This window comes from Microtus ochrogaster, chromosome 8, assembly GCF_000317375.1.
Source record: "Microtus ochrogaster isolate Prairie Vole_2 chromosome 8, MicOch1.0, whole genome shotgun sequence".
NCBI lineage: Eukaryota > Metazoa > Chordata > Mammalia > Rodentia > Cricetidae > Microtus > Microtus ochrogaster.
Window position 1 is genome coordinate 49,427,608 of NC_022015.1, and position 14,266 is coordinate 49,441,873.

Genomic DNA, 14,266 nt, shown 5'->3' on the forward strand with positions numbered 1-14,266 from the left:
AATTTTTTTCTTCATTTCTATTCATTAATATCTGCTCTGAGTTTTATTTCTTACCATCAACTGGTTTTGGATTTGGCTTGTTCTTGGTTTTCCAAATTGTTGAGACCCATCATTATATCATTTATCTGTATTCTTTCAGAGTTTTTGATGTATTCACTTAGAGTAGAACTGCTTTTGATTCTTTTAGGGGTTTTGTAGTGTCTTGCTTTCATTTCATTTAGTCCCAAGAAAATTCTCATTTTTTTCTGGATTTATTTTTTAATTAAATCCCTTAGAAATGAGTAGTTTAATTCCCATAATTTTGTGTATTTACTAGAGATACATTTGCTATTAATTTTAAGTTTTATTACTTTGTGGTCAAACAGGATACACGGAGTTAATTTCAATCTTTTAGTATTATACAGATTTGTTTTATGTCACAAGATGTGTACTATTTTAGAAAAGCACCCATGTGTAGAATGTGTATCCTTTGGTGGTTTGGATAGAATATGCTATAGATATCTAGTAAGTTTATTTGAAATATAATATCAACTAATTCTGATATTTGTTCATTTTTTGTCCAGATTGCCTGTCTATTGAAGAAAGTAGAGTATTAAAATTAGCTAATGTTAGTGGGTTGTTGCTAATGTGTGTCTTTAAATACATTAGCACTTTTTTATGAATTTGGGTGCACTGGTGCATGTATATTCAACATGGTGATATCTTCTTGATTAGCCCTTCCCTTGATTAGAACAAAATGTCCCTCTTTATCAGTACTGATTAGTTTTAGCTTGAAGTCTATTTTGTCAGATATTAAGAAAGTGATGCCTTCTTGATTTCTGGTCTTATTTGATTGAAGTACTTGCAGTGGTTATCTTTAAAACTAAGTTGTGTTTCTTGTAGACAACTGATAAAAAGTATTTTTTTTTCTTGCTCCATTCAGTCATCTAAAATAATTCTTGATTGGATAAGACTCACTTCAGGAGATGAAACCATACTTGATATTGATCCAATGCCAAAGAACCTGAGACTAGATAGGTCATAGGCCCTAGGGGAAATCCTACTACTATTATTCTGGGAAAGAAACATAGCAATAAAATGACTCCATAGAGTGGCACATCATTCAGCTCCCGTTAGAGAAACTTTTACTTTCATTAGATGGTAATTTATACAGAAGATCACAACTGGACAATGTGCAGCATGAAAGTCTTTGCAGCAGTTAGCTCCCCCAAAGCATTCATACCAGATAAAATCCCACTGTGGGGAAGGGGAAGCAAATACAAAGTTCCTCTTCCAACCAAGAAGCTGTTTACAGTTGATGTCTATGGGAAAAGAAAAATCATTTTTTCCCAATGAACTGACACTTAGCATATCAATTACTTGTAAGGCCAGGCCCCATGCACAGGAGTAGCTGGCCAACATAGAACAGACTCATGAGTTTTTTTTTTTCCCCTGTGTATACGCTTTTTGTTTTGTATTATCTGGGTACTTTCTGTGTTGGTTATTTTTAGTTAATTAGCTTTTTCCTTTTCTGTTTTATGCTATTATTTATTTATTTTGAAATACAGAGCATAAGAAAGAATCAGAAGTTGGGTAGGAAGGATGTTGGAAGGTTTTAGGAGATGATTGTTATGATAAAATATATTTTGTAAAAAATTAAGTTAAAATATAAAAGAAATAGTAATACTCTTATTTTAATACTCTCAACTGACTATAAAATTTAAAACTCTAGGAACTGACAGTAAGCAATAAAGTATACTTTATTTGAAAAGAAATGTTGTGATTCCATGTATGCAATAATAATTTCTTAGAAAACTAATTCTTTTAAATTAAATGCTTTGCATTACTCAAATACACAATAGTTTAATTTTTTTCATTCTCCATTACATCATCATAAATTAACAAATTCTGTTAGCCAGATATGCCCAGTCTTAAGGAAGTGTAAGAAAAGTGGCCAGAAACTTTAGAAGATATCGCACACACACACACACACACACACACACACACGTGAGAGGAGAAAACGGTTTTTATATAAACACTGTCCACATCCCTTGCCCCTTGCAAAATGAAATGCTCTTTGCATATCTCCTTCTTTATCAAGCAACCATCAAGTACCCTCCACACACCCATACTCCCTCTCTGATTAATATGTTCTTTTTATCCCAAACACAGGACACACTCAGTTTTAAAGGTCAGTAACAATAGAAAACACCTATTTAACTGTGAGCACCTAAGGGCCCCAGGTGTACAATACTTCTAGGGTACTCCAGAAGAGTGAGTTAAATTAGAGAGGAGAAATGTCTCTAAGACTATTTCATGGGAATAATTCATATTTTGAAAAGAATTACTAAAAGTGAGTTCCTAATTTATTACTAAAATTGATTTAACATGATAAAACAGCAAAGGAGTTTTGTTCATTGTTCTTTGAGAGCAATACATTTGAATCAAAACTAAGCAATGATTTCAAAATCTGAGCTCCTTGTGTTGGCTACCTTATTCATATTATAGTAGACAGTAGGAATCTAAAAATCAGGTAGAGTGCTTCTATTTTTCATGAGAAATTCAGTTTCCCACAGTATTTGGAGTATGTTGGAAGGAAAAACTACTCAGTGGCAAATATATAAATAGGCAAATTGAACTGAATAGTTGGTGTCCAATCGGTTTATTCAATGTTACCTTTGAGGAAAAAAATTGCATACAAGATTAACCAAACTAAGATATATTAATTGGATAATTGCGAACAGAAAGGATAAAAAGGCCTGCATTATAAATCATGTGACTAGAGAACTCAGGGACTTAAGACTGAGATAATACTGTGATATTGTAAATGCCACCAATTTGTGGAAAATTCCCACAATTCATAGGGTAAAAACATTGGAAGACATAATCTCTTGGATTTTTTTCTATCTGTAGTATTTTAGTGCATAAAATCATAATTGATGTTGTCCTATCGTGTAAGATGTTATAATTCTGGGAAGGATTAAGTACTCTTGGGAGGTATGGTACATCACTGTTGCAATGAACTGTGCTAATAGGACCTTTTCACTGTGTTTGAGGTATATCTATAACTAATCTGAATATGTTGTTTAAGAAAGGAAATACAAAACAGTTTGTAACATCTCTCAATGTTAAGATCTTTTCCACAATCATGTATTAATTTCTCAGACATAAACCCCTCACTGTACCTTAGTTGAAAATAACTACTAAATGCTTTACGTTATGCACATTATATGTATATGTTACAATTAACTAGCTAGCTGGACCAAACAAATTTGGCACATTGTACAAACTGCTATTTGATACTGCAAAAATGTGAACTTATCAAAACTGTCATCATTTTTAGTTGAAGAAATGTATAGACAAAAATAATGGAGACAGAAAAGTACCAAATGGAGGACAAAATGTGCAAAGTGAGTGAAAATCCAATAGAACAGAACACTTGACTTCACTAATATTGTAATAAAGGAGCCACCCCCTAGATAGCATAACTCAACACTCTGCAGAGGCTATTGGATGCTTTCCAGATTGCACAGGTGTTATCTTTTGGACTCAGACAGGCAAGATGTTGGCAATGTAGAAAAACAGGTGGAAAAAAATTACCCATCTTATGATACTGTGTGAGGACTAGAAAATAGTGATGGCACATTGATATGATTAATAAGAAGTAGGATTACTAGAAGGCAAACCAAAATGGCAGCACTAACGTTTGACGTGAGAAGAGCAGAGAGAACCAATGGAGAAGCAGTTTGTAAGAAGCGCAAGCAGGCAGTGTTGGGAGCCTTTCTGGGAAGGTGCGTGAGTATCATGGGATCTGCTGTTCCCGTGGCTTCTGAGGAAAGAACAAAAATATTTACACCACTTCCATCAACAAAGCAGAGTTCCCAAACATATTCATTCACTCGTTTTATTTGTCTAGTCTAACTGGTGCAGTTGTTATCAAAAAACTAACTTCTACTTATTTATTATAAGACCCTTTCTTGGCAGTCTTTATGAAGTAATTTCTTCATTCTAATATCTTCTGAAACACAGAAATCTTTGAAAGACCACTCCTAAACATTAGAATTTAGTTGTTAATTTATTCTCAGCTGTTTGTCTAAGTGAGAAAGGGATTTTCACTTATGTATTTATTTTTAATTTTTATCTTTTTTAATGATTTATTTAACTTTATTTTATGTGCATTGGTGTGAAGGTGTCAGATCTCGTGAAACTGCATTTTCAGACGGTTGTGAACTGCCATGTGGGTGCTGGGAATTGAACCCAGGTCTTCTGGAAGAGCAGTCAGTGCTCTTAAACCCTGAGCCATCTCTCCAGACCCTAATTTTATCTTTGTGTGTGTGTGTGTGTGTGTGCAATGTGCCTGCATGTCTGTTTGTGTGTTCATATGAGTGTGATTGGATGTGTGGAGTTATATACATGTTTCTCTGCATGTATATGGAGAATCAAGGTTAAAATCTAATATCTTTTTGGTTGTAAAACTGTGTCTCTCATTGAAGTTGGAGCACACTGCTTTTGTAAACCTCTCTAACCAGCCTGCTGGGGTAGTCTCTGTCTCTACTTCCCAGGGTGCTCAATTATAGAAAGGCTACCTTGCTTATCTGAGTGTTACAAGGTTCTAGAGGCATAAACTCTGGCTCTTAAGCTTGTGTGGCAAGCATGTTTCCTGATGAGCCATTTTGACAGTCTTGAGAACAACGCATAATGTTATTTAGATGCTGTATCTAACATTGTCATGATTTGATTTGAATATATACTGTGGACTAAGTAAATACAATTTGGGGCCTTAAATGAACTCTACGTGCTATTTAACATTTCGTCAGAGCATTTGTTTTGCAAAATACTTGAAACAAACATGTGAGTACAAACTATCTTTATAAATTGTTCTTTCTAAAATGAACAAGATGTTAAAGACTGAGACATAATGCCTCTGTGTCCGTGCATGCACCCACTCTTCCCAAAGAGTCTTGACTGTTTAAAGTAACTGTAAAACTGTAGGCAGAATCTAGAGTTACCCTTAAAAGTTCTTCCTGGCTGTCTTGAAGAAAGAAGTGAGTTACTTTCCCATGGCAAAAGCCAAAGAAGAGAAAAAAAAAAAAACTAAGGGTTAATCTGAAAATAAAAACATACTTAGCAACTGTAAATGACATAGGAAGTGCAAGGAATGAAAGGAATGTTCACGCATCCAGAAAGATAGCATAAAGACAAGATAAGTAGAAATCTATAGAGTAACTGAATGTAATAAGATTGAAAAATTGAAAATCGTACTTGAATATAATAACTTGAGTGCATTTCTATAAGTAAATGAATTGAATAAAAATCAACGAGACAACAAAATAACTGTTAATGGAAGAAAAAGTAATCAGAATTAGAGTGAAATGGTTGTAGCTGTAAAATCAGTCATACTGTGTTACAAGATTAGTAAATTACTTCGTGGTGCAACCTCACAGCAAATTCTGATAATCTGGCCTTTATAACCTCTCTTACTCTCTTCCACCATGTTCTCTGAAGGCCTTCTTCCCATGGTTTAAGACGTTTGCAAAAAAGGGTATTGTGGAGAAATCTGGGTAAATGATAGATGAGCTGCTTCTTTGTATTGCAATGAGCAATAAATAAGGGATAACGGGGGTGAGAAGCATCAACAATTACTCAGAAAGTGAGGTACAGGATAACCGAAAACTGAGGAGTAGCCAAAAGACAATGGGGGTGGGTAGTAATGTAAAATTCGGGGATGTGGTGGGAGAATTAACAGCACTATAAAAGGTATTTCGGGCAGCTCTTCTGAAACAAGACTATCTCATCCAATGGCAAACAGCATTTTAAAAGAGGGAACTCTGAAAATTAGTCACAGAAATGAAGCAATGTTGGTATTCCTTGTGAACACCAACAAGAAGAGACAAAATTGTTCTTCTGAACAGCATGTTTATTTTCCCTAGAAGTATGACAAACTTGAGGAAAACAAGACAGGATTTCTCAAACAATGAATCAATAGACTAAAGGTAGAAGATCTGGAACAAAATCTTCAAAATAAAATTGGATGAAAAAATACTAACTGCCTCAAGAAAATATTGCAAAGTGAAAGGAGTGAGTTAGAAGGAAGAGCTTGAATTGTAAAATGTCGTCTTCAGGTACAAAACTGAAAAGCATACATGAAATAAAGTACTGTTAAAAATGTAAACTGAAATGTTAAGTTCTAAATATTTAATACGCTAGTGACAAAGAAAATAAATAACAAGAAATTGATGTAATGTATATGAATTAATTTAGGAAGATCATACTATTCATATATCAAGAATCAATGTGTTTGAATGCCTGTAAATACCTAACAGATCTCTTACACAGCAAATACTTCTGTATGAATGAATATCTATGGGAAAGCTACATTAAATATAGAACTATAAGATAAATATTTTGTAATATGTTTGCAACATATATGTCTGATTAATCATTGCCAACCAAAATTTTTTTTAAAAATAATCATGGCACTATCAAGCTTTTATTAGATAAATGGAAATATATTAGTAATATGAACAAAATAAATGTTTCATTAATATAAAGTAATTTGGTGGCTATGAAAAATTACAGCAAAGATATAGAAAAATAATGATTTTAGTTTCAAATACTCATTTAAAGACAAAACATTCAAATAAAGAGCTCTAATAAGTTTTGTTCAAAAGGCATTGATATTATTCTATCATATTATTTGTTGAAGAGTAAAACACTACATGGTGTTCTAGAAGCCCACTTGTTGGTTCCCAGTAGCTCTAGCTAATTATTGGTTAGCTATTACATCTTAATTTTACTCATTTCTACTCATCTGTTTGTCGCCATGAAACTGTGGTTTACTGGGTATAATTCTGGCGTCTGTTTTATATTCTCCTGACTCTGCCTTTCTTCTCCCAGCATTGTTTAGTTTTTCCTGCCTACCTATAATCTGCCCTGTGTAGGCCTAAGACAGTTTTTTTTTTTTTTATTAACCACTGGTATTCACAGCATACAGAGGGGAATCCCATATCAATGTGGAACAAATTTACAAATTTTATTTAATTGAAAAATCCACAAATGCATGGACTCAAAAGTCGAATTTCCAAGACATAATTCTTTAGAGATAATAGCTCCACCATACAATAGTATTTTACTTACACTTTGCCAAATTCCATCACACCATTGTTGCATATAATCTGCAGACACATGACTCCCCTTTACCAGGGGAGATTAAATTACTTTGATGTGGAACTTTGTACAATTGCTAAAGTGACATGAAACAGTTGGGTCATTTGATAACAATTCTCCATAAAACTATATGAGAAAGCACAGACAGAAACTGATATACAAATCCTCTGCAAGTGGAAAAAAAATATTAGGATGGTTTCTCCATAATGAAAACTTGGTTCCATATGAAAGTGAACATGGATAACATCACTGAAGATAAAGTTCTCCTCCCTCTTCAATGGTGGTACTGGTCAAAGCCAGAAAATGAACTATTCAGTTGAACACAAACTTTTCTACGAATAAAATAGTACTTCTCACACAAATTCTACAATTTTTCATCTTTTCCACTAACTTCCTGAAATCCCTAGTTCTAACCGTCACTGTGGTTCCTCCACTGAAGCTGGATGAATATTTCTCTGTATGCAGCCCACCTCTAAAGTCTCAGAGGAGTTGGAATGCAGGTAGAAGCCCTGATAACAGATGTGAATGTGGTGGCTTCTAATTTCTTTTAGCTATGAACTTTATTGATTTATTTATCCTCCTTATTAGTTTTCATATTAAAATGCATCAACAGGGGACCTGGATGGTCATTTAAGAAAACCGACTGCTCTGGCTAGTTTTGATTACCAGAGCTCTCATGGGAGGTAACAATTATTTATAGCTCCAGTAATAGGGGAACTTGATGTTCTTTTTTGGTCTTCTCAGGCAATGCATGCACATGGTGCACACTCATACAGGCAAAACACTGACACAAAGAAAATAAAAATAAATAAATTTTAAAAATCATCAAAACCTGAAGAAAGGGTCCATAGCAACTTTATTACCACAGGGAAAGCATTGTCCTATCAAACCTGTCAACTCCATTTGTTGAAATAACAGATACTTTGTTTCAAATGGCAAGGGAGAAAGGCAAAACTTCTCTAGTGATTTTTAGAGTCTACCATATGAGAAGAATATTTTGTGAATGGCTTTGGGAAATCGCTTATTTATTGTTTCATATGGTAAAAAAAAAAAGGTAAAACTGGATAGGAATAACTGTTAGACTGTACAGCCATCAGGGAACGCATTGACTGTGGGATGGTACTGTACTGATCAATTCTGTAGTCGGGGACTGTTCGCTTGTTCCTGGATATTCAGACGTGAAATACTCACACAGAAACTATATTATTTGCAATACTGTTTGGCCAATACGTTAAGTGCATTTCTAGTTATCTCTTATATCCTAAACCAACCCATCTCCATTAATCTGTGCATCACCACGAGGTGCTGGCCTACTGCCAATATTTCAGCAAGCTCTAGCAGGGGCATCTGTCTCCTGTGGTGTCTACATGGTTTCTCCTTTATTCTGCCTGATCTTTGTATATATCTTTTCCAGCCTGGCTATATTCTCATAAGCCATTGGCTGAAAGCAGCTTCTTTATTAACCAATGGCAATAAAACATATTCATAGCATAAAGAGGGGAATGCCATGTCACATTCCTTCAAAGGCATGTGCAGTAGCAGTGAAAAGAGCCTAGGTTTCTGGTGTGCACAATCTTTTATTCTATCTGACCTGTTGAAACAATTCAGAAATTCACAAATTCCATGTTATCATGTTATCCAATATAATCCTCTCTGTATAAACAAAAGGGCTCCCTGCAATAACCTCTGAGAAACCTCTCCTGAAATTTTGAGCTGTTCACACTGCCTTTTCAAATAATTACTAATTTTTCAGGTGATGCTAGTGAAAAGGAATTATTCACAACCTAGTCGGTGTTTGAATTGTGCCCTAATAAAGATTACTTGATATTCAATATCTTCCTTGATGTTTCTACATACCTTTCTATCTAAAATATTTTAGTATGTCAGCTATTTAATAGTACCGATTAAAAATATATTCTAAATAATTAACAAAATATTCTAATATTATTACGTGAAATAAATCCCATACGAGATGTACTACCGTAATTGAAATCATTAATTTGATCTGCTGGGTAATAGAGTACCAGGCATTAGAGTCAGCACACAACAGTGTATCCTGGCCTACACATGTATCTTAGCATTGCCAAACTAGCAAGTCAATGGAAACACGGGTGCCAGTTATACATAGAGGATTTGACCCATCAAGTTCAGGAGAATACAGATGATTTTTCTCACTGAAAGTAGACTGTAAAGATTTCAAAGAAAAAAATTCAGCAGAAGGAAATGACTATCTGATTAGAAAAGCAAACAGATCATGAGTTGACCTTGAATTTTTGTTTAGGGCAAAGAGATGATCTTGATACAGCCTCTGATAAAATACAATATTTGAACATCTGTAGAAAGATTCCTTGGAGGAATATTTGATTTCTACATATGTCACAATGGACTTAGCAAGCTAGAACCCAAACTTGAAATATTTATGCTTGAGAGAGATTTCAAAAATTATAGGCAAATGTTACAGCTAGATCTGAAATCTTTCTGTGTGTACTGAGCTTAGGGATTTTAAACGCAGCCAGTCTTAAGGTAATGGAAAAATATGAGGATTTTAATATCTAACCTTTTTTTCATGAATAAGAGTGAGTCACATAGCATATAGGCACGGGAAAGACCCCAGAAGTGTTTCTTTGAAACGTGCTATTTCTGCTGAAATGCCAATCCACAGAAAAAGAGATATTGTGGGCCCTGAAGGGTTAATACTTTTCCCAAAGTAACTAACAGCCAGTGAGTCTGATACAGAGGGGAATAGAGCTCAATTTCTAATATGATTTTATCTAGAGATAATTAGAAGGCTTAGCTCCATTCCTAAAACCCTTCCAGAACTCTTGTGAATTTCCTGGAGTGTTAATGGACTTGCCTCATCACCATTCCAGTTTGAACTTGCTTTTCTAAGTTATTCTGTATTCATCAAAGATGAATTATTATAACAATGTAGTGCTTAGGTTTCCTTTGTGTCAAGAACATCGTGTGACTTTGGATGTTGTCAGTGATTGCTCCCATCCTTAGCCACACTGAAATCAGTCCCCACAGACCCTGGGCAAGAGCAGCTAGGAACTAACAGATGTCAAAATCAAAATAAAAAGGATTAAAGAGACATCAAAGGGAATCCAGTCAAATATTGGGGATTAATTACTTTGTCGTAGAAAGATGAAGGATAAACAAATGAATGAAAACTTTGTCCTTCCTAGGCTTTGTAAAATGGTAGGATGAACAGTTGTTTTTTTTTTTTCCATTCCATTCGTTTTTGTAAGTGGAGATTTTGAAATGTTTATTGCAGAGCAGTAGAAAAATGTAAAATTACAACTAGATTTAATAAATCACCTTTTCTTTCCTATGTTTTTTAGTCACATCATTTTGTTTAGGCCTATCTATTTTTCTGTCTCCTGATAGCCAATATATGATTCCATCTGACCACATCCACTGTCTCTCAGTCTCTCTCTCTCTCTCTCTCTCTCTCTCTCTCTCTCTCTCTCACACACACACACACACACACACACACATGCGAAGGAGAAAGGAGGGGAGAGAGAGAGAGAGAGAGAGAGAGAGAGAGAGAGAGAGAGAGAGAATATCTTTGGTATGGGAGCCGACAGAAGTGGATCTGGTCCACCTTGACTAAAGGTCAGGTAGTTCAGACCTATTCTTGCTCCTTCAAGGTTGTATAACAGCAGGATTGACCTAAGGTATGGCTACTAACAGGTGTTGTGATCTAGGGTATGGTTACTTGATGTTTTGGGTATTAAGAAGGTAATTTCTTTCTTTCTTGTATCCTGGAAAGAAGTCTTTGACCTTCCCCCTTCTTTTTGGATTGTGGTATATAAAGGCTAGGAGAAACAAATATAAGGTGAATTTCAGTATTTTTTAATGCCCTCCCAATTCTATCTGCTATCTCTTGTCCATTTATTTCTCAATCCTTACTCTTCCCCCTGAGCACAGACCAATATGTTGGGCCAGACCTGACCCCTTGATTTGATGTTTTTGTGAAAATCCTATTTTTTCATTTTTAGAGTGAACACAATAATGTAGGTTACCTTCCTTATTGGCCAAGGTTATTATGATTATGACGTTTTGTTAGGCTAACGGATAGGAAGCCGGGTGGTAATGGTGCATTCCTTTAATCCCAGCACTAGGGAGGCAGAGGCAGGCACATCTCTGTGAGTTTGAGGCCAGCCTGGTCTACAAGAGCTAGTTCCAGGACAGGCTCCAAAGCTACAGAGAAACCATGTCTTGAGAAACCAAAAAGAAAAAAAAATAAGATAAGGGATATGAAAAAACCTCTAGTTTACATAGATAATTGCTTTTATGATAGATCACAGAATTTTGTATCTCAATACAGAATGCTGAAGGCTGCAAAAACGACATTTATCATGCCAACTTATTACCACCAGAAAGGTGAGGTGGCAATGTTCAATTCTGAACACGAGAATTAAGAGTAATGTGAAGGATATCCTTTATTTGGGGCTCCGTTGCCTTTTGAGAGCCACACGAGACGGCTTCAAGGAGAAATGTATAGTGTTCGACTACTTGGCTCCTCTCTCACCTGCTTCTGGGAGTACCAAGGCCTCTCCTGTTTGCTTAAGATCACTCACAGGACTCTCCTGACAGACTCTCCAAGGCCCTTGTCTCTCTGAGAAGTTCATTACTTTCCTTTCACTGTCTGATTTCAAGGACCTTTTGACCCCTTTTCATGTGAGCTGCATCCAGCCCTTTCTCCTGCCTGCCCTGCTCTGAGTTATTAATGTCATGTCCCATTTCCCCTATCATGGGTCTTCTTCCATTTTATTTTCATTGATTAGAGAAGTAGAGAGTTTTCCACTTATGTGAAGAAGGGAAAAGATAATAAGAAGGGGATGGGGTTTCAAAACAAACAAACATATCCTGTTTTATCATGATACATACTTAGAGTATTGAAGTGGACATCTGCTGTGTAGAAAAAGAAGGAAAAATGAGACTTGAAGAAATGAGGTTTGTAACATGGAAGACTGAGCAGAGCAGGAAACACATTTCTCTTGGTCACCTGCTGGAATCTGAGCACTAAACTCACACCTAGACCTATTTGACACACTTTCTCTTTCTTATCTGGAATTTCTTTGGAAAGCATTCTGAGAGGTTTCAGCTGATCTTTCCATGCAGACTTTCTGCCAACAAAAGTTCACAAATGTGGGAAATTCACATTGATAGGAAGTGGAGAATATTGAAAGAAGAAAAGTTTCCGAGAATTCAGAGAAGGATGTCAAGAAAATGGAACAATAAATTTAAAAAGCTGAAAGTGAGGATTGTGTTAGGTAGCTGAAAAGTACAGGAAATAAAAATATTAAACGGAGTGTGAACAGGAAAAGGTGAGGAAGAAGGTAGTATTTTTCCAATAAACTAGTAGGATATAGATTATTTGTTTCTACTTCCAACAATCTTGTTGACTTTTAGATCTTACACTGTCTTTTGAATAACATTTTTAGATATGTTCCTTGGGAGTGAATGATTAAATTAATGATTAATCCCCCAATCTCTAAATATGACCTTAGAATTGTTAGCGACAATAGCTAGCAATCAAACAGACTCGTAGGTTGCAGATTGGGGGGTCTGTACAGGCACTGATTAGTCTGTTGAGGTCACTTTTCATGGACTTCTGAAGTAGATGTCATTTGGTGGGTTCGTTTCCATACTAAAGAAAAAAGTTGTCAATCTTTTCCAATTCTTTTCATTTACAGAACTTTTCCACTAAACACTGGCAGTATAGCTAACCTACCCCTTAACAATTGCTTGGTGTTATAATTTAAAAAAAAAAGGCCATGAAGAGAAGTCATGCCAGGCAATAGCGTCCACATAAAAGGTTTATTGGAAGAGGTGAGAGAAGGGACAGCGAAGAGGACAGAGACTGGAACCTGACCACAAGTGTGGTAGAAGAGGAGAGAGAGGGAGCACTTATCCTGTCAGGACCCCAAGGGCAGGCCAATACAGATGCCTGAATACTAAGATTCTTTTTTTATGTTTATTATTAAAAAAAAATGTGAGGAGTTAGAAAGATGTAGCATTTGGGGCAGGGATGAGGATGCCATGTTCTCAAGACTGCTTCATGCTGATCTGGGGACCTTGAAATCTTTGGGAGGCCTGAGAAAGCCGGGGTGCTGGCCAAGTTCTAGGGTAGCTGGCTGTTTCACTTCACTGTACAGGGCTCTGGGAAACTGTCAGGTGCTGCTTGGACCTGCTAAAATACTGTTTGAGCTGGATCCAAATCGACTGCCTGGATCTTAAAGCTCCTGACCCTTTCCTATCACCACAGCATCATGTGGACACATTCTTTCTATCTAATTTATAAGAAACGCAGGTGGTTGATTATTGAGGGCAGTCATTGTAGAGTTAGTATCGTTTAAATAAAGGAATAGTAAAGAATTACATTAAAATCTTTTTCTTTAAGTTGTTTTTCTGAATCCTAGGAGATAGGTATGCCTCTGCTGTGCTGTTGGTTCTCACCACCTTGGTATGTTTGATAGTTTGGCACTTCAGTTGCTAATAGTTGGTAGTCCTGTAATGATAGCTGATTATCTGCTTGATCAGACATTTTGGAATGTATCATTGGAGACACATAGAAAAGAAATTGATGAAGTAGGGTGCAATTGTTAAAGATAGGAGAACAAAGAGAGGGGTGAGGAATGAAAGCATCCAATTTCATAATGGTTCCCAGTGCAGTAGTAATCCTGGGTAGATCAGTGTATCCCCTCTGGTCATACTTCCAACTAAGAGGAAGTAGGAACAGGTAGACACAGCATAATAACTATATCTACAAAGTATCCAATGGAAATCAAATATGCAAGTTGACATTCTCAATTATGTGTTTGGTCCCATGGATGAAGTCCCATGATTAAATATATCTAGCATCTTTTCTACTGCAGGTGATTTTATATCATAGTATCTACAGTAGTAACCAGTGTTGGAAATACTTTATCTTCTAACTGTTATCAACTACACGAGGTTTCACTTGTGGCCTGTTTCAAAGTTCTGATCCTTCCTCATTATAGAGGTCAACATAGACCAATGGCCTTGTAAGATATTTTGAGATAAACAATCTTGAATCTGAAATGGATATTTTCCTTTGTTTAGAATGTTGGTTACAAGTTGTTATAGATAA